Below are 21,741 nucleotides of genomic sequence, written 5' to 3' on the forward strand. Positions count from 1 at the left end.
TCCAACCTAGCTTGGCTTTCTCTGTCTCTGGGTGCGACACTAAGGGTGGGTCTGTACTGCCACCACCCTAAATTTTTCCAAGCTCACTACTATTTATTTTTTTAAGCTAACGTTGAGTGCTTAAAATATGCAAGGCACCAAGCTAAGTGTTTTGTATAGGTTATTTCATTTAATTCTTACAACCCTATGAGGTCGGCACTGTTATTCCCCCTATTTTACAAAAGAGGAAATGAAGGCACAGAGAGATTAACTAACATGCCCAGGGGCACACAGTCCGAATCAAATCGTGAGTCCTGGAAGGCTGATGCCAAAACACAGCCTGGGTCTCCATCACTCTAGTGCATCACCTTTCCCGTGAGGTTCTGCCTCTTCCCCTAACTGGTAGGCTCTCCCTGGCTTTGATTGCCTCATCTGAGGATATATTTAGTTGGATGGCAAAGCCGATGTTCCCTCTAGCAAAGGAGGAATTCTCAGTGTAGCTCAAAAGCCACAATTCCTGTTCTAAAGGTTGTCATGAATGAAGCCACATTTTCATCTCCCCCTCCCCTTTCTCGAGGGAATGACTTCAAGCAGGTCTGAAGAAAGCTGGCAACTGGCCCTTGCAGGCCTCTCTCTCCACTGCTCTTGCTTCAAGTAAGCAGAGCCCTGCGTACTTACTATTCCTGCCTCTTCCCGCCCTCACCACAATGACCTGATCAAAGGGCTCTGTGAATGCAGCTCGTGAATTCTGTTTGGTGGAGTTGTCGATTTCTTTCTCCCAGATTATAACCCCCAGCAGATGCCCTATCTCCTTTACTGCAGACCTCCTGTCTTGGCCTATTTGGCCTCAGATTTAGGCTCAAAAAGGATCAGGAGGCAGTCTCCAGGAGAGGATCTAGGTCTACACAGATTCCCAAAACCTCACTATTCACCAATAATTGGCCCAGTAATTGGATCTGCCAGGGCCAGCCCTGTAGTTTCCAGCTCAGAGTTTTGCTTGGGCTTTTTTCCTGCAGCCTCCAAAATGCTATTTCCCAGATGCTTCCTGACCTCCAAGGGGAGGTGCAGAGTCTGTCACTCTCCAGGGGCTTCTTCCAAAAATAAAATGTGAAATTCCTTGGGACTTAAGGGTGGTTTAGAGAGCTATGGCATCTGTTAGAACTCTTGTCCAAAAAGGGAATATCATCATTTAACCTGGAACCCCTCGTGTTTTTTGTATCCTCTAAAGCAGTGATTCTCAAAGTGTGGCCCCTGGACCAAGAGCATTAGCATCCCTTTGGAAATCATTAGAAATGTGAATTCTTGGGCCTCACTCCAGACTGAATGAATCACAATCTGCTAGGGCCCAACAGCCCCTCTTGTAACAAACCCTCCAGGTGGCACATTGAAGTGACAACCACTGCTCTCTAAAGCACAAGGTTATGTCATTTGGAGTCTAGGTTTGAGAATCTGATGAAAGCTTGGGGCCATCTCACCTGCTTCACAGACCCCCTGAGGTCCAAGTTAAGAATCCCTGCTCTGGAACTCGGAGCTTGTTCGTCCCTCGGTGGCTGCCACCCTCTCAGTACAGCCTCGAGAAGGGGTGGCCACATACTCTCTGTTTGTTCTTTCATCTGTATACTGTTGGTTGTCACTGAGAGTGGCCAGCCCCTGTGCCAGACAGCACAGAGAAAAAGGCTTGCTGCTCCCTGTATGTGCTGTAACTGTAGCCCATGGCATTGAGACAAAAAACAAATGCTCAGGCATAGGGCACCAGGCCAGGAGCCTGGGACCAAATAGAAAAGTGATTCCTTCTCCTGGAGCTGGGAGCTCTGTGTGAGAGCAGCACTGCTAAAAAACTGCTGAACTTCCTATGACAGCCCTGGCTAGGGCTGGTGCTTTGTTGACTGCAGCGAGAGCTTTGTCAATGGCAAGTCCTGGCTATGCCTGCTGTCCCTGATTAATTGTCTATAGCATCCGCATTCACTTGCACAGTATCCTGGTTTGGATGACAAATTATATGGTCACCCATTTTCTTACCTAACAGCTTCCGTACTGGTCTCTTTACGGCCATGCTTGCCTCCTGCGTTCTAGTCTCCACACTGCAGTTAGCTTGTAAATGTAGTTACAAGATTCTCACGATCTGGCTCCTGCCTAATTCTCCAGTTTTCTCTCCCTCCTTTCACCTTTGTTTGTTTCTCTTAAGCCATACTGGACACCTTTCTGTATGTTGAATGCACGGGCGTCCGTTGCCATCTAAGGGTCTTTGGCTTTGCTCTTCCTTCTGCCCGGAACATACTTCCCTCCAGATCCTCTGTGGCTGGCCGTTTGTCATAATCAGGCCTCAGCGTTCATGTTCTTGCTTCAAGGAGGCCTCTGACAACTCAAACTGAAGTGGCCCCTCCAATCACTCTCCCTTACTGCTCTGCTTCAGTTTTCTTCCTACTGTTTATTATCACTGTCCAGAAGTGTCTTTTCTATCCTTTTCTGTGGATGGACTAATGCTGTGAGGGTAGAACTCATTAAGGCATCACCAGTTCCCAGACGAGTCTGGCACACAGCAGATGCTCAGTAAACATCTGTTAGCTAAGCTACTGGACTCCAGCGGGTCCAGGCCATTTCTGGGAGTCAGCTGTGCCTCTGGAGCTGACTTCCTCGTCCACTTTCAAGGCAAGTGTTGCTGTTTGAGCTCACCTCTGGTCCACAAGTGGCATAGGACCAGGACCCTGAATGTGAGATGCTTTTCTCTGCCTGCTTCCAGCCCTCCTTAGTTTCCTGTACCTCCCACCTCTGCATGGGCCTCAGCAACTCCTCTCTGTAGCTATTTCATCTCCAAATGAGCTCTGGGGAAAAGGCAGTAATAACCCTGGACTCAACAGATAGCTTAATGCCCACTCTGTCCCCACCTACCCCCCAAAGCACCATACAGCATGCACTTGGGATGGAGGGGGAGGGGGCTTGGCCACTAAGCATATGATGGGCAGTGTTCTTCCGGGCTTTTCCTTTGATGAGATAGGCACTCACTCTTCGTAGAATCCACTAGTTGAGGGAAGGGAAGAGACTAGCCATCCAAGTGGTGATAATGCCCCGTTTCTAAAAGCTGCAGGGTAGGAGGTGTCTAGAGAAGTATGGCCTCCAGAGAACACCAACTTCATTGGTGACATTTCATCAAATCCTGGCTCCTTTACTCTCTGCTCCATGGCTTAATGCCCAGTGTTAAAAATGGGAGTGGTGACACGTAAATCCCCTCCCCGACAACTTCAGAGAAGTGAAAAACTGTCTTCATCTTTGATTCTAAACCTGAGGAGGAAATGATGCGCCTGAGCTCAGCTGAGTTTACAAATAAATTTAGTCTCCAGGAGGCATGTAGGGTTATGTAGTAAGGACTCAAATAGCAAAATCGTACAGAGATAGGAGATTGAGTTTGAGGGTTTCCAACCAACTCCCGGTGAAGTGAGTCCCTGATGAGAACCAGGCTGCTACATGGAGGGCAGAGGATGGGGGAGGGCAGCGTGGACTTGAAAACCAGGTCATCCAAGGCCTTTGTCTGAATCCTGCTTTTATAAGAAGGAGCATGGAGGTGGTGATGGAAAGTATTAAGTTTGAAGTCAGGCCTAGATGCAAATCCAGGGTCTGTCACTCACTAGCTTTGTGGCCTTAAGCAACTCTACCTAACCTCTCCTAGTCTCGGTTTCCTCATCTGTACATGGGAGAAGAGTGCCTCCCTCATTTGATTGTTGGGAAGATTAAATGAAATAATGTATGTCAAGAGCTTATAACACAGCTCTTGGCACAGAATGGTGTTCAATAAAATGCCATCCTCATCATTATCCTTCTTGTTATTGTTGGGAAAAGGGAGGACAAATGTGGAATCTGAGTAGTTGACAGGAGCACTGCCTCCAGCAGCCTCTGCGTCCAGGTAGAGGAACCATGAAAACAGTAGAAGCCTCTGTAGAATGATTACCTCCCCTGCCTTTCGCTGAAGGGAGGAAAACCCATTCTGACCCCTTCCCATTTCAGCTTGTGGCCTACCCTCACACCTTTCTCCTGCCAGCCCAAAGAGGATCCAGTCTGTGGCTCTCTCTTCACAGGCCGACATGTACACCGGACCAGGTTTGGTTTGGGTTTGTCACTTAGTGTTTCTGTTCCAGGTCTGGGGTATGTGAGGTTTTCTGGTGGTGATGGAGGAGCGTACTCTTCTGCAAAAGAAAATGTGGTCTCAGTCTGGGGACTCTGCTTCCTTCAGGTTACAGGCAACAGCAGACGCTGCCATCTGCCAAAGGTGTGGGATGACTAGAGGTCAACATGGAATATTAATTCACCTGTTGGGCGGCTAAGAGAGCAGTTCATCCGCCCCAGGAAATAGGTCTTGTGTAAGAAAAGGAGTGATGTGCCTCACAGAAATTCTTAAGCTGGGACTTGTTACGGTCTGTAAAGCTCCTGAAGTTTTACACAAAATTATACCTGTATGTGCAGTGTACATTTTTCTGAGAAAAAAATTTATAGTTTTCTTCCAACTTTCAAATGTCACAGCCCAGATGGGTTCAGAATCACTGGTCCTGATCTGAGAGTAGAAATAGAACCCTCCTCCAGGGCGTCTCGAAGAGGCTGCAGCCTTTAACCTGGCTGGTCAGCAGACTGTTAGTGAAAAGGGCCTGGAAGTGCTTAGGCTTCAAGGAATGAGACCTTCTCTCGTTGGACCTGTATTGGCTGGTTGGAACCTGCCACATCTGTTGGGAAGTTGGGGGTTTTGAGCTAGCTAAATATCCCCTATTTTCCCTGAAATTTGGCTGTAGGATTACAAGGCACTCTAAACTGCCATATTGTGTGCCAGATGGGGGACAGGCAGGGCTGGTGTCATATCAGAGGTAGGAAGCAGGGTTGGGTGACTTTGCTAGGTATGTATTGGTGACAGTAATGGTGGGTGGGGGGTTCAGGGGTCTCTATGTTGTCTTCATTTGAATGCTTGGTACATAGTTGGTACTCAGCCAGAGTTTGTGTATTGATACAGTTGTTTCCTTTCCTTTTGGAGACATTAAATCTAAGCTTCATAGTCCATTTTTTAATTTCCCAGGGGCCAGGGGCTTCTCCTTACCCCTGTGTATGCTTTCATGAGGGGTCAGGTACCTGGGTCTTATCCCCAACTGTGCTTATTTGCTCCTTACTACTCATCCTACAAAATCTGACAGATAAAATCTCTGAAAGCCAGTTTGGTTGGGGCCTGTGAGATTATTTGATGCTTCTTGGAATGTGATTTCATTATTGAGACTACACTCCATTTCTGGCCAGTCCTGGTACTGTCTCCTGCTTTTCTCAATGCCCATGATTCCTTATTGCACTTTCATGTTCAAGTTAGAAAATGTACCCCCTCCTCTCAAGTCCCAAGTCCATGGGCTCAACCAGGCTTCCTGAACTTCTGCATTCGATGCCACGGGGACTTCCTAAGACATGGCTGTCCTTCTACCTGAAGCAGGCTAACAAGTTCTGGGTGCAGTCACCTCACAGGTGGGCAGGATGGGCTGAGAGTAGCTGGGCAGAGTGCTTCCCTGGGCTCCCCCAAGAGCAGAGCCTCATCCCCACAGGGTGAATTGGCTGAAGGCTCCATAGGACAAGAGTTACACTTTGCTTCGGGGGCCTTGAGTAGGAGTGTGTTCCAGACATGAGACAAGAGTCTCCAGGACATAGGCCTCTGATCGGAGCCATCAGACTATGCGAGCCCACCCAGCCCACCCAAGAACATAAGCACAGCCACTGACTGCCACTGGGGGTCTGGGCAGGAGCCATTATCCCAGGACTGCCCTGATCCCCACAGGCTGATGGGCTTCATTGAGGTGATTAAAGCCCACACAGGGGCTTGGCTCTGCATGTGCTTCAAAAAGGCTCTCTGTGCAGAGGAAATGAGGTCTTGGGAGGAGCTGCCTGAGCTACATCCACTCTGTGAAAGATGGCCTGAAGGATTAGAGACTGTGATATCTGACAGAGAGGCAGCCCTTCCTCACCCACAGCCAGTAGAACTGTTTTCACTCCTTCCATCTTGCTTCACCATCTCCTCTCATGTACCTTCCTGCATTTAATCCACCCATTTTGAGCTGGCGCTTAATAACTGGACTTGCGTTATCTTTGATGGTAGGACTCTGGGGATCATGAACAATGGGGAGTGGTCACCCTCTGGTGCTTATTTGCTTCCTCCTGAACTCTGACGTCTGAGAAGACATTGTAAGGGCGTCTGGTCTTGCACTCTGCTCCCGGGCAGAACAAGCCGCCCCTCAGTCCAGGCCGACTGGCCCTTTTTAACCTTATTAATGGTTCCTTGGGCTATACAGAGGCTTTTTATTTTGATCAAATGTATCAGTCCTTTCCTTTATGGCTTTGCATTTTATGGTTTTTAAAGATTTCTCTTTCCCTAGATAATACACATATTCTCCCCCATTTTCTTATATTTATTTTTCTTTCTTTTTTCTTTTTTTTTTGTATTTCTTTTACAGTTGTGTTTCTATGTTAGTTCTTTAATCCAACTGGAATTTATTTGCATATATGGTGTGAGTTAGGGATCTAAGTTTTTGTTTTTTTTGCAGAGGGTCACATGCTGCCCAGAATTATTTACTCTATAGGTCATCCTCTCCCCAGTGACTTGAAATATTACTCTTCTCATATTCAAAACTCCCATAAATACCTGTTTCTGGATTATCTGTTCTGTTGCAGTAAACTTTTTATATTCCTTGCACCAGCACTACACCATTTTAATTGTAGCCTTTGAAGATGTTTTGATACAGTATATTTTTGTTTCCCCGAAATTGTTGTGTTATCCTTACCTATTTTTTCCTTCCAGATGTACTTTCCAGTTAGCTTGTCAAGTTTCATTGAACACCTCTTGTTAGGACTTTGGTTGGGATCTTATTGATGATATAAATGAGGTTGGAAGAGAGTCGGTATCTGTACAACACTGAGTCGTCTCATCCAGAAACAAAATGTCTCAACTATGTTCCTAAAAGCCCTGGGAGAGACATTCTTTCTTCTCCTGACCCCTGCAGCCGCTCAGCTTCCCTTGTTGGTGCCTGGAGCCACCAGATCCTTGCATTGCCACGTCCTGTGATTCTAGCTTAACTCGTTCCCTCTTCCCACTCAGAGTTGGATGAAACAGTTGAGCATTTGCTTTTTCTCAGGAATTCCGAGCTTTATCTTTCCAAGACCCAGAAGAACTCCAGGGGAATGGTTCCATCTCTTTTATTACCTGCCTTTACGTCCCATTCCCAGAATCTCCCTTCTCATCTTGCTCCCCCAAGAATTCCAATATTTCTAAACTAGAGTAGGACAACTTAATGTTTTCTTAGTTTGGACTTCCCTGAAAATCTAGTTGGCTTGAGACACAACCCCTCATTCTGACCTTCTCTCTTTTCACTTTGTTCCATGTAATTTCTGAGCTTCGTCCAGACAAGACAATATCTTGGAAGGAGAGGAGAACTCACAGGGTATTTGAGGGAAGAGCAGTGTTAGTGATTCTATGCCTGCTGCCCACACTACAGGCAAGAGCTTATTACCCCCAGATTTGCCAACAGATACCATCCTATGACTCTGCTCACCAGCCCAAACTCCACAGAGCATGGAGGAATTCCTAGCGATTTTTGATCCCTGATTTCTGTCATGTGCACCAACCTCAACAGGCAGGCTACTAGGTCAGGCGGACTGCCAGAGGCCTAGGGGTGAAGCAAGAAGGCCCTAACCCCTCTGCTCAAATCTCTTTCAGGGACAGCAGTATCCAGCCGTTTTGTTGCCAGTATGAAAGTCAAAAGGGCCAGAAGTAGAGTTGTGTGGGCTCTCTGACCAGCAGTGGTAGCCAGAAAGGAGGAAAACAGGAGCCTGCCCCAGGCCCAGGTCCCCACCTCACCCTGGAAGAACTGAATGTGCGTTAAGGTACAATAACAACAAAAACACAGGCAGTTTGCTCAAAACACTTGTGTACACACCCAGGTCCCCATCCACAGAAAGGCCACGGAGTCCTGCTACCCAGACACTCTTTGCCCACCTGTGTTCCTCTCCTGTTTCTGTATCCACTTGGTTCTCTCTGCGTCACCTCCTCCTGCTTGCAGGCTTGTCTGGGGCCACGTCAGCATGAGTTACCATGAAAATATCCCCTGTGGCCTTGACAAATCTTCACCTGGTGCTTATCCAGGGGATAAGGTTTTAGGATAAGGACTGTGGAATTTGTTACAGTGATTGCAAAGTCACTCTAACATAAGACTATTACAGAAAATGATTCCTAGACATTTGTGTTTCAAAGGACAGAATGAGCCACTCCAGCATACGAGTAGTGAACCAATTTCAGGGACAGGAAATCTGCCACAGTGGCTGAAAAGTTCTGGTAAAACAAACAGATCTACATACAGCGTCTGATTCCTCGAGATTTCGCTTCCAAACACAATATGCTGCAGAGAATTTTCCCTGGCCAGCCCCCACCCGACCTCCCCCCCACACACAAGTTGCTCAAGACTCAGCCAGCCACCCAGTTTTACATGTCTAAATATGAAATCAAAGTCCCAGACAGGGAGAGGGATTGTCACAAGTAATTGCAACATCCCACAAGAATTTGTTTGGGAGTTAAAAAGGAGCCAAACCTGGGCCTTCTCCAAAGCTTGCAAGTCTAAGCTGTTTGAGAACCACATTTGATCTGTCCGATGTGTTGAATGTAAATGCTTAACTTGTGCCTGCTTGGCAGCTCTAGGGGACTCTGCAGGGCTCCTGTAACCCACCTTGGTGATAGCTATGACTTCCCCTAGGAGAGGACAGAGTGGGCAACTGCCTGTTATGAGCCACAGGCCCCCAGAGTTGGCCTTAGCCTTCCGAGCCATGCTCAGAACACTAGCCCAGGAGAGAAGGAGGGACGAGGGCTCCCAGGTGGCTGCAGACAGGGACTTGGGGGGGAAGGGGCACAGGCATCATGCCACACTGGCACGTCCTTTCTCAGTAACTCACACAGTCACTCTGCCCTTGCTTCACCCTTACCTCATCTCGTTTTATTCTTACATGTTAACTTCGTAACATTTTGAGATGTTGTTCTTTTTCCATACAGAGAACAGCTACCTTCACAGTGACCACTTAGGGTTCAAGCACAATAGCTACTCCAACTTGGTTTCAAGACAGCCCAGTATTATTGGGGAGTACAGTTGGTTGATATAATCGTCATCCTCATCATCACAGTATAGCTAACATGTACTGAACCTTACTTTGTGCACAACCCCTGTGAGGCTGACGTTGCTATTGCCCTGTCTGACAGAGAAGGGAGCAGACCTGGTGACGGTAAGTGGCCTGCCCCAGGTCCCTCAGTTGGTCACAGAGAGAGCTCGGCCTCCAGAGCCTTGAGACATTGCCATGGCGCACTTTCTCAGGTAGGAAGCAGAGCCCAGCGAGGTACCTGCCAGCCCCAACAGTCCAAAATTGCCAGGTGGAAGGGGCTTTCACCATGTCTTTCCTGGGCTGCAGGTCTCCCACAGCGGACCCAGAATCATTGGGACATGACGCCTCAGGACTAAGTGGGAGGGGTGGGGGAAAGGCCGGACTGTTCTGTCTTGGTTCCTTAGAGAGCGCTCATGTCCCACGGGCATGCCGGACCCAGGAGGCGTGTGAACTCTGCCTCCCTCCTCCCAGTTCTCCTGGATTTCAGGGGTTAGGCTTTCTCCGAGAGGAGGGCTATGCCTCATCCCCACCACTCTGGCCCTAGCTTCCAAGAACACGGAGTTCAAGCAGGCCCTGGCAGATTTCTACCTGAAGGACAACGGCCCTCCTGTCCCTCAGCGCAGTGTCTGTAGCACAGCCTAACATGTCCCTGCCCATGTGCTGATTTCCATGGCAGGGTTGTTTCATTAGCCTGAGGTGAATCAAACTGCACCTTGTCCTCAGAGCTAATTAATGTTTACTGAGCCACTACACAGTGAGTGACGCGAAGACTGGACTGTGTCCTCTGGATCAGCTTCGGGAACAGACTTCAACCCTTGTGCCGAGCTGAGACTGGGAGCCGAAACCAGAGTGGGGCTGATGGGCCTCCACGCTGCTGTGAGGCACAAATGAGGCCACGCACCTAACATGCGTACAGTGTCTGGCACATAGTAGGGACTTAGAAATTGATGGCTGTGTTTGTAAATTTTAAAAAGGAGCGACAGGGAAAGGTGGCTAGGGGACCATGTTTCCCTCTGGGACATGTTCCAAGGGAGAGAAGGGTCATGGTAGCAGATGCTGTGGAGAACATAGACCCTCAGGCACACTCACGTAAGCAGCATCCATGAAGAAATGAGGCCTGCTTCTCTGCATTTCCACCAGGCCCCTTGTAGAAGAGGAAGAAAATGGGCGTGGCTAACCCTGGAGGAATTCAAGCGGAGCACAAGTAAATGGAGGCTGCCCTTCAGCGGTGACTTTATTGCAAAGGAAACCTGGCCTGGGCAAAGGGGCACTGGCCTATGTGGTCTCTGCTAGGCCAGGACCCTTCCCCCACTTCTCTCACCTCTGTCCCTACACACACCACGACCCCACCCCGTTCTTACCCCAGAAGACTTTTGACCCTGGCCCTTCTTCCAGACGGTGCTTCCTTGGGCCCTCTCCTGTGGCGTGCCCTGATGAAGCCATTACTGTGGCAGGATTTGGTGACAGTGCTTTCCCTCTCCCTCTGCTTCCTCTGCAGCTGCCACACCTGACAAGCATCTCACAGCCTGTGCTGACTGCTGGGCTGCAGGGGGCTCCCATCGCCCAAAGCCCTCATTGCAGTTGCTGGCTATGGACAGCTGGCCCCTGGCTTTCCCAGCTCATCATCTGGGCAGCCTCAGTACTCCTGGTGGAAGTGCCAGCATAGCCAATGCCTGGGAGTCTGAGTTCTTCAGTCTCTGTCTACCAGGCTTGACCTCGTGGCCCCATCAGAGCCTGCCCAGAGTCATGTTGGGAGGTTACCATGAAGCAGCCCAGCTCCAGGCATGGCAGGCCTTTCTGGAAGGCAAGGCAAAGTGGGAAGGCATGCTACTGAGACAGGACCCAATGGTCTGTGTGTCTCCAGCTATCAGAAGATGGCTTTTGTAAGTCAAAGATGGAGGCAAGATACCAGCAGTCCTAAGACCTGGATAGATTTGTGCAGGAGGTCATAGAAGCCTAGAAGTTTCATTCTGGGTTTGCCACGTCTTTAGTACAAAGCCAGAGGCTGGGAAAGGGTCTTCCAATTACCTGAGACGACTTGAGTAAGGAAAATGGAATGGGAAATGGGGAAGAAACTGACACAAACTGTCAACTACAGCCAGCCCTGGTGGGCCTGAGGTTCTAAGGCCCCTGCGCCCCCTGCTGGCCCTTCAGACAGGTTCCGCCCTTTGGCTATCTCCTTCCCTAGAGGCAGCCTGGTCCTTCTGGTCCCAGAATTACACCACCACCACCACCGCCGCCGCCGCCGCCGCCGCCGCCGCCGCCGCACCGCCCCCCCCCCCCCCCCCCCCGCCCAACTCCAGGAACACTCTTTTTAATCTGCCGCCTTTGAGCCTAGCCCACAACTGCTCCCTCTCTTCCATAACCTGAGCTACCTCCTTCCTGACAAAAACCTCTGAATCTAACCCAAGCTTTATTTTAATTTTTGGGTAGTGTATGACCCAATCTCTTGAAAAAGCCAGGGTTTCCCACCTGCACACATGCCTCTTAGAACTGTGCAGTGGCAGCCTACCTCAGCCAGCACCTCAGAGCAGACTTTGCTGCTTCCCAGAGGGACTTCCAGCCTCCAGTTCTTCCTTCTTCCTCTGTCTTTTCCACTGCAGAACCCACCTTTACAGGTCCTCTGAGGGTGGCCTCCCTGCCTGTCCTACACCATCCTCCACTCCTCTCTAGATAGGACCAGGAATATTTTCTTTCTCTCTCTTCCCCCTCCTTCCCTTCCCTGCACCCCCCCCCCCCCCAAATCCTGTCCCCTTGGCAAGTTCTAATGGCTCCAAGTGTTCACACTCCAGCCCATATCCACCATCCTAGGCTCCTGCTGCCAGGCCACTTACTGTGCCAATAGTCTGAGTGTGTTTATCTTCTGAGAATGGAAGCACCCAGAGGGCAAGGACTTTTACCTCCCACAAAACCTAGGGCAGTGCTAGGCTGCCAGTGGACACTCGGGACGTGCTGGATGCTGATCCTCTCCTCATGACCTCCTAGCACTGCTTCAGAGTTCTCTGCCTGCCTTGCCACATGGTCCCGGGAGTGGCATGACTGGGTGTGGCTGGGCCTGGCCAAGGCTACCGTTGTCGGATCACTGCAGAAGGAGGGGAAATATGGGGACATTTCCCAGAATGGGAGAGAATGAGAAGGAATCTTTTATTTCCAGGGAGACTGGGTGAGAGGAAGGAGGACCAGGCCGGGATGAGGTCCCTGGGTGTCAGTCATCACGCTGGTGGAGAAGCCCGCGCGGGATTTGGAGAACATGGATCCAGGGGAAACCCCTAAACCTTACAGTTGCCTAGTCCCATCGTCCTTCCTTTCCTCCCAAGAGCCACCTGCCTCCGGGTTCGCAGCCCCGGGACAGATTCTTGCGTGACCTCGGGCGGCGCCCAGTGCTACTGTGGACAGCTCATTCTGCGGCGGTGGCGGCGGCGGCACCTGGCCTGTCCCCGGCGCCGCCAGGGGGCGAATAGGGTGCCCGCCGGCTCTTGGGACGCCCGGCGTGCTGGCGCTGCGTTCCAAAGAGGCTCGGCCAGGGAAGACGCGCCCGCCAGAACTGCCGGGCCGCTACTTCCAGCCCCGCCCTCACGTCGGCTCGGTGGCGCTGGGTGACCCAGGCCTGGGCCAGGGCGCAGCCGCCGCACGCCAGCACAGGTGGCCCGGCGGTCAGCGCGGCCGCTCAGCGCGCACAGGGCACCGCCGGCCGGCTCTCTGCGCTCCCTTCCCGCTGCTCCGCTGCCGGCTTGACAGCCCCAGCTCTGCTCTCGCGGCTGCCCGGATTTTGGGGCGGTGATTGAGTAGGCCGCACCCCGGGCGCAGCAAATGGAGGACGCCGGAATTTAAGGAGGGAGCGAGGGAGGATGCAACTCGGCTCCTCGCGTTCTCCCCACTCCTCGAAGCGTCCGCGGGCGGTGCGCATGGCGTTTCCGCACCCTGGGGCTGCGGTGCCCGCGGAGAGTCCCCGCGCAAGGCCCGCCGGATGCGCACGCTCCGCGCTTGCACCTGTTGGAGCGCCTCTACCTGCTCGGATCGAGCCGGCCTCCACAGTCCACGCCACCCGAGTTGCGGTCCCCTAATGAAGGGGCCACATTTGGCTTTAAGAAAACGAAACGGAAAAAAAAATGGCTTTACAGTTGGCGCACGTCGGCTCCTCTTTGGGTCATTTCATGGTGAGGACCATAGGTCGGTAAGTCTCGGGGGCTGCAGCCTGAGAACCCGACGGCTCAGGACGGAGACCTGTCCCCTAACCCCACTCCCCCAACGCCTCCCCACCCCCGCTTAGCACTGCGGGGAAGTGGGGGGGGGGGAAGAATCTTTCGACTTGATAAGAAGCTATTTCCATAGAAAAATAGTACGTCCTTTGGAACCCAAGTCAGCCCTTATCAAAACATGTCAGGCCTGCTAGAGTTGGTAATAAACCTTTTTGTGTGGGGCTGGGCTTTCTTTTCTTTCTCTCTCTCTTTTTTTTTTTTTAATCCTCTTTGTGCCCACACACGAGCCAAAATCCATTCTAGGTAAATATTTCTACTATTGAATAAAATGAAGTCAAGTTTATGTTTCGTTTCAAAGAGGGTCTTTGAAATAGTACCTCTCTATTTGCCTGCTAGTCAAACACCCACATTTTGTTTTGGTTTGGATTGGATTAGGTTTGGGGGTTTTTGCAACTTTCAAGAGCTAAAAGTTAAATTATGTCTCAAGCTGCACATAAGTTCTGGTTTCAGACCCTAACATTTAGCCCAGGTTTCCACAGCGGGAGTGCCAGCGCTGACATCTGTGTCAGTCTTTATTCTGATTCCTGCTGCTCAGATAGATGCTCCGACAAACCCCTGGGGGGAGGGGGCCCTGAATGAGTGTGCTCCTCTGCCCCCCAGGAGTCAACAAGACAAGACCGGTTTGTCAGCGGAGAGGGGCCATCAGTATATGACCTAAGTCTCTTTCAAGCTCTGAGATGTGTGGTTGGGCTGCAAACTCCAGACTTCAAACTTCAAGACCTTGGTCCAGGAGAGTCTATCTCCTCCTCAGTTCATCCGGACATAGAAGGTGCCCAGAAATTGATCCCACAGTTAGAGAGCCTGGGCGACTCTGCAGCCCTGAGGGAGCCTCACCTCCCAGGACGCAGCGCTGCTAACGCCCTTCCACTCTTCCCACAGTGCAGGACGTCCACTCCCCACCCTGCACCCTCTGTCCTTTAGTTCCCTGTGTCTCTGAGTTTTTCTGGCTCTGTAAAGGCAACAAGTAGCCTAAAGTCCAGAGCCCCACGTGACCACAAGACCCTCATTTCTAACAAGTGGCACTTGTGGGAGGCCTGCTGCCACCGCGTCTTTGTTGAGCTTTCCCAGAGATGAGTGCTTACCGGACTTGGCTCCCACAGAGCTTCCCCATTCACCTGAATGCCTCAGCCCACCTGGGAGATCGCCCGGTAGTTCAGCCCAGCCGAGGCTTCACCTCCCATCCTCTCTGAGAATCAAGAATCGGCACTCCCCTTCACCCTGCTCAGCGCTACTTAGAGTCCTTTGTTCCCAGGAGAGCTACCTAGAGCGGAAAGCCATGTCCTCACTGCCTCGGGGTGGGAAGGGATAGAGACATGAGTCTCATAAACACATATGCCAAGGCTTCTGGTGGCCCACTGTTAACTCCCATGGGTCTGCCATCCCACACAATTTAGTGGGTACCTACTTTGTGCCAGCCTCCATGCCAGGTGTTGGGGATACAAAAATAAACAAGCAGTCCCTGCCTTCAGAGAGATCATGGTGTCTGATGAAGGAATTAATTCTTTACATCATTCATTCACCAAATGTTTATTAAGAACCTACTATGTGCCAGGCTCTGTGCCAAGTGCTAGGGAGACAGCAAAGAAGACACACATAGCCCCCACCATCCTACTAGTACCACTTTGCAGATTCACAGTCCATAGGGGAGACAGATATTATCAAACCATCTGGCAAATAGAGAATTATAAGCCATGATAAAGAGAATCACAAGATGCTTTGAGCACATGTACTGAGGATTGGAGAGCAGGAGCCAGTCTGAGTGGGAGGGGCAGAAAGAGGGGACTAACAGGGACACAGACGTGGCAGAACCTGGCACGGTGCTTACCCTCCTCCTAAAATATGACTCCAGAACTTCCAGGAGGCTCCTGCCTATACCCTATGCCTCACCTCCCCCACTCACCAGGAAACCTGCCAGCCCCTCCGAATGGCCCTGTCCTCTCTGAGGGTGCCAGGTGCCTTTCCTTGCTGCCTCTTAATTGGTGGCAGGTGGCCGCAGTGCCCCTAGTGGTCACTGACAAGACCAATGGAGGCGTGGGGATTCAGGCTCTGGGGCCGCTGTGTCCCGGTCTCCTGAGCTCCATGGGAGGAGCTGGGACTGGGGTGTTTAATTAATAAAAGCACCCCTAGGAGAGGTGCAGTGAGGTTTGGCAGGTTGGCATTCGCTCACCCCCAGCCCCACCACTCCATTCCACTCATTCTCTGGCTTCTCACTATACAGGCCTGGCCAGCATAAGTCCCCCACCCCGTCCCTCAGGAGAGGGCCAGCAGAGGCCTCAGCCTGGACTCACCCAACAGAACAGCTATTCCAGATGCCTGGATTCACCTGGCTTTGGCTTCTCTCCCACTCACATTTTGGCCTGGGTCTAGGTGAGACGGTTACCCTGCTTCCAGGTAAGAACTGCACTGGCCAGATAGCCAGGGGCTTCCCCTGGGAACACCAGTACCAAGGAGAGAGGCAGGCTCTCCATGGCCCACCCCACCCACCCATGGCTCAGAGAAGGCCGAAGATCCCTTTGCTTTTTCTGAATCGGGGCACAGCTTCTCACCAGGGAAGCTGGGGGGGGAGCTTCCCTCAGGCCTCAGCCCTAAGGAGCAACAGTGTGGCCAGGGCCACCCACTGGCCTCAGTCCTTGAGCCTCTTGATCTTACCAGGACAGAACTCCAGGGTGGCCTGCGTGGGAATGTCAGGGTCACTCAGCTGACACGCCAGTGTCTGTATGGCTGCCACAGGTTAACCGGCAGCAGCCTGTAGTAGATGAAGTGCTCTTTTGCTTCCTTTTGTCTTTACAGATGTGGATGATACTGATGTATGTGTGTGTGTCTGGGGGTGTTATTCCTTGTGTGATCGCACATAGGCCACAGCCTGGGACCTATGGGAATGCTTTATGCACCTGCTTTCCTCTGTGGCCCAGACCTTTGGGGCTGTGGGTCTCTCAGCCTCTCCCTGGCCCTTCTGCCTGCCAGTCCACATTCACAGTGGCTACAAAACTTTGTAGCTGCATTGTTTGCCCCTGAAACACATACCTCCACCTCCAGCAGAGAAAGGGGCCACTTCTGCTGCTGGTATCATTGCCCATGAGTCACCTCTATAGAGAGAAACATTTGAGAATCCTCATTGGAAAGCCAGAAGGATGGCACTGAGCAAAAGTGTGATCCTTGCCATCACTCTTCTGGCCAGGCACGTACCCACGCTACTCTTGAGCATGTGGTCCTCGGGTGGCAGAGCTGCCTGCCTGCCTGAGTTTCCTCCACATCCTGTGTGGGGAAGATTCTGCAAGACCTCCCTGAGCTTTTGGACATGGAAGAGGTCAGAACAGCAGCAGGGCCACGTGAGGCCCCATGTGGGGTGGGGGCAGAAAAGGACAGCAGCCCCTGTCTTATAACTTGATGGACCCCTCTCTTCTCTCATTTCAGTTAACGGAGCTACTCTTTAAAGTCTGATAGATGTTCAACAGATTTAGACTGTTGGGTGGACACCATTCAAGTATCCTGGGGAGATGCTGGGAACACAGTAAGGGATATAATATAGTAATACTTCCTTTTATTGTTCACGTAACGTGCACTCTGAGCTCAGTGCATTACATAAATTGTATTATTTAATCCTTACAACTTTCTGAGACCGCCTCTTATCCCCATTTGTGTAGCTTAGGAAATTGAGGCTCAGAGAAATGAAGTCACTTGCCCAAGGTCACACACAGCTAGTTAGGTTTAAAACTGAAACCTGTCTGCCTCCAGGTTTCATTCCTTCCATCCCTCCTATATCCCATCCCCCAGACACTTAAGCTGGGGGAGGCAGGAGCACTGACGGGGCGGGTGCCATGCTGGCCTTGGCCCTTGGCCAAGTTCATCCTGCCTCCACACAGATTGTCTTCCTGGCTTGGGGGATGGTGGCCTGAGGGTGGGCAGTGAGGCCTCCAGATACCAGGGAAGGGAGGCAGCAGCCGGTCTGCCCAAAGTTTCCATGTTTCTGATGGCTAAGTTCTCCAATGCCTGGGTTGACTCTGCCCCCCATCTTGCCCCCCCAGACGCTGGCACCTTGCAGGCAGTCATAAGATTGAGGATGCACCCATAAAGCCAGAGGGGGTCCCCTGAGCTCAAAGCTAAACAAACATGGAGGCAGAGAACCTGCCACTGAAGCCACTCATTTGTCCCAGGTGCCCAGAAGCTTCCCCGGATACCACTGCCACTTGTGCCAGAGCTGCCCTGGCTTCTGCTTGTGGAAAGGTGTGGTCCTAGGGAGGGAATGGGGGGTGCAGAACTGCTGCAGATAGGATGCCAAGCCAGAATCCAGAGCTGCACAGACTTTCAGGAAAGAAAGTCGCCCTTTGTCCAGAGTAGCCAGGGGGAGGGCAGAGGTTCTTAGGGGATTATTATACTCGGTCCTTAAAGCTCCCATAAAAAGGTGTTGTAATTATCCATTTTACAGAAGAGGAAACTTGGGTGAAGGTCCCTCAGCTGGCAGGTGGCCCATGTTAACTCCTCTGCTACACCACCTCCACGGCCCTTATCAGATTGTGACAAGAGGCATGGGGTTGAGTGGAAGAAAAAGAGAGCCTAAAACCCAAGACTTAAAGAGATGAGAGGCAGCCTCGGGTGTGGGAAAAGCATTTGAAGGCCGGAGTCACTCCCCTCCCACCCCCACATCTCCCCTAAGCTGTGGACTCTTAAAGCCACAAGGTTGACCCCCACTCACTGGTCGATGCTATTGAGCACCTTCCACCTGCGGGTCCTATGTGTGCACCAGGGCCCAGGAGTGGCACTGTCCCTGTCCGGGGGCAGGTTGCAGTGGTAGAGGGAACAGAAGCTATACAAGGCAAGTACACTGGAGACAGCATGAATGCCGGTGACAGAGAGACAGCCAGCCCAGCCTGAGACAGGGAGGGGTCAGCAAGGCTTCTGGGAAGGGAGTCCTAGAGAAAGAATGGAAATTAAATTAGTGAGACGAAAGGGATGACAGGTGTAGGGGCAGAGTGGAGTCTATGAGCAAGGCCCAGGAAAGCCGAAGCCCTTTGCCGGATGCTGAGAAATGGGGGGTGAGGCAGGCAGAGGCAAGGGGGGGGGGCAGAAATCACAGGCCCTAAAGGCAGGCAGGGCCTGTGGGTTTCCAAGCCTGAGGAACCTGGGACAGCCAGACACCCTCCCACCATGTCCCTGAGGACATCACTGCGAACCGGACCGGGAACATTCCAGCCTAATCGAAGCTCAGATCGAGCTCCAGAGGCTCCACACCCTGGCTGACCTCCACCCCACAGCTTGCCTGCAAACAGCATCATGCTTTTGAGGGCAGCTCTTTTCCTAAGAGGGTGGCAAGGAGTGGGGACAGATGTCTTAAATACACTACCTAATGTCACCAATTTCAGCCTGAGATTAAAAGACAGATAGAAATGTCCCCTTTTCTCTTTAAACATTGGAGAATGTCTTCCTTCTCCTCACTGTGCCCCCGGCTCCATCCTTCCCCCTTTTTATCTCCGTGGCTCAGGGAACTTGGTGTCTGGCATTGGCAAAAGTTAAAGAAACAGAAGTCAGGCTGCCTCAGGCTCAGGAGTCCCCATCCCACCTCACAGGCTGGCCAGGACACCTGCATTCTGGTAAGTGGGGGTGGGGTGCTGGCGGTGAAGTGGGGGAGGGTGACTCTCCCTTCCAGGACTTCTGAGCTTCCTGTGTAAGGCCCAGGAACCTGATGTCATTATCAGCAGGACCAGGCAGGGAGGAAACCTCCCCCAGATGACCTGGCTGACCTCCCTCTGGAGGCTGGCCAAACTCTGTGCAACTCTGTGCGTGGCCTCGCCTGCTGTCCCGGCACCATAGGAGCCACAGCAGCAAAGGAGATCGTGTGTTAAGGGCTTGCTGGTGTCTGCACTGTGCTCGTGCATGTTTTATTCATTATCGTTTTAAATCCCCACAAACCTCATGGGAGTTTAATTAACCCCATTTTACAGATGGGCCAACTGAGGCTCAGAGAAGTTAAGGGACGTCCCAAAGTCACACCATTATAAGTGACAGTGTCAGGACTCAGACTTGGTCTGACTCACTCCGGAGCCTGCAGAGGGTGGAGGAAGCTGGGCCGACATCGCTCTTCCCTCACCACGCCAGCTCACCGCCAAACCCAGGGCTTACAGGCAGCATCTTCCACACTCTGCAGCCCATCTGACCTCTTCCTCCTTGAGCCCAGTTCTGCTCCAGCTGGGGAGGGAGCAGGATGGGCTCAGGAAGGTTCTAATGCTCCTCCACCCTCACCCCCACCCACTCAGTGGCTGTTTAATTCCATTGTCTCAAAAATGAGGACTGCTTGGGTATTTCATGGGGAGGGGAGTGGGTGGCAGGGCCATCGCACCCTGGAACATGGAAAGGGGCTTGAGCTCAGGTTGGTGCACTGACTGGGCCTAGCCTGGCCAACATCAGCGTCATACACAACACACGCGCGCGCACACACACGGACACTTATTAGTAGAGATGACTGCTAAGAGGGAAGAGAAGAGAAGGGAGGGGGCGAAGCCCAACAGGCCAAAGTGGGTGAGGGAGCGGGCAACACAAACTCCTGCACAGGTGAGCAGAGATTTGTGGCTCAGACTGCCAAGAAGTCTTACCAGTGCTCTACCGCTGGCCTTAGCACTCACCTGCCCCAGGGGTTCTCTCCCATCTCCCCACTGCTGCCTGCTCTGATTCCACAATGCTCAGGGCATTTAGGACCACCTCTCAGGGGCACAGGCTCTGGACTCAAAGGAACCCGAATTTGAATCCTGAGACTCAAAACAAAGTTACTTAACCTATCTGGGTCTCATGTTCCTTATCTCTGAACTGGCAGAGCCTGGTGATAAAGGAGCTAATTTAAAAATGTATTATAATAATAATGCTAGTGTTTATTAAGTGCCCACATCACACTAAATCCTCAAAACCATCCTATGAGATTGTTGCTATTGTTATTTCCCCTATTTTATAGGCAAGCAGACTGAGGCTTAGGTTATGTAATGTGCCACAGCTGGCAAGCTGCAAAGGGATGGGCTCTCCCCATCCCCACCTCCACCCCCACCCCTGTAACCCCCAACCCCTCACCCTCCGGCACCCCTCACCCGACTCCAGAGTCATGCTCTCAGCTACTCCAGTGTGCTGGTGGCTGGTGTGTATGGGCCCTCAGAACCACTGGCTCACTCCCAGCCGCTTTGCAGAGGGGCTGCAAGACTCCTTGGTAGCAATTGAAATGCTGGTCTTGGGCTGGCGTGCTGCCCAGGGTTCCCCCTCCTAGGCCTTTTCGAACCAGTGGCAGGCTTCTGGCCACTTCCCTGAAAAGTTCTTCCTCCTTCCCCAGGGCTGGGGCTGGGGATCTGACATGGTGTGGACATGTCCCCAGGTGACACAAGTAAGGGCAGCTGTGTGCTTGGTCTGTATTTGTTTAGAATCTTCTCCCATCTGAGCATTTGCTTGGCCCAGGAAGGGGCTGAGGTTCCACGGGGTTATCGGAGAGGTCTCCAGGAGGGGCTGTTTTATGGGAGGGCTTTTCTTGGCTAGTTCCTCATCCCTATCCTTCAGCTCCCAGCCCACAAGTCACTTCCTGAGGGAATGACCCTTGGCCCGTCTCCTAATCACAGCGTGTATGTTCTTTCTGTGTTGCTTTAATTGCCATCTGCCCTCCCCTCCAGGACTGGGTGCTTTTTAAGGGCAGAGACAAGATGATTTTGCTCACCACTGTCCCCAGGGGCTGGCACCCACCTGACATGTGCATGTTAAACAAGGGCTTGCCTGGGCCATGTTGTCCGGGAGAGGCTGAGAAACAGCAGGAGAATGTTCCCCAGTGGTGGTTGCAGCAGAGGCAGGTCTGACCCTGACCAGAGAGTAAGACTTGCTACCCCACCAGCCTAAACTTCCTGGACTAGTTCACAGAAGAAACCAAACCAGGGGAACTGCCAAGGGACAGGTCCCAGTGGAATTGCCCTCTCAGCCCCAAACCCCTCCCACCTCAGCCGGCATCTGCCTTGAGCACTCGGGCTTCAGCCTCTATGAAAGTTCCTTCCCCAACAACAGCAACAGCAATAATAATATTGGCCAATATTCACTGAGTGCTTATTGTGTCCCAGGTCCTGTGCCAAGTACCTTCCAGATACTATTTCTCAGAACCCTCAAAATGGCCTCAGGAAATAGGTGTCATTTTAATCCCCATTTTACAGATGAGGAAACTGAAACAAAGATTATATGATGTGTGTAGGTTTGAGGTAGAGGTGAGAACCAGAAGTCTTCATCCAAAAGCTCTTCTGCCTCCAGGGCATGCCTCTCTAATTTGATAGTCTGGGCAGGTGCAGCCCGTTCAGTGGGCCCAGGCACCACTTGTATTCACACATGCTGAATTGTCCGGAACCTG

General features: G+C 51.8%; 1 protein-coding gene across 1 annotated transcript in view; it reads left to right on the forward strand.

Moving 5' to 3' along the window:
* The window catches only part of PURA (purine rich element binding protein A), a 37,492-nt gene extending 23,821 nt beyond the window's left edge, over positions 1–13,671 (forward strand). Inside the window, exons 2-3 of the transcript XR_002138027.3 lie at positions 7,703–7,869; positions 12,284–13,671. The gene's annotated coding sequence lies outside the window, so the exon portion shown is untranslated. The remainder of the gene's footprint in view (positions 1–7,702; positions 7,870–12,283) is intronic.
* The last annotated feature ends 8,070 nt before the right edge of the window (positions 13,672–21,741 follow it).

The sequence above is a fragment of the Rhinolophus sinicus genome, chromosome 5 (assembly GCF_057876585.1).
Source record: "Rhinolophus sinicus isolate RSI-liver-muscle chromosome 5, RSI-T2T, whole genome shotgun sequence".
Classification (NCBI taxonomy): Eukaryota; Metazoa; Chordata; class Mammalia; order Chiroptera; family Rhinolophidae; genus Rhinolophus; species Rhinolophus sinicus.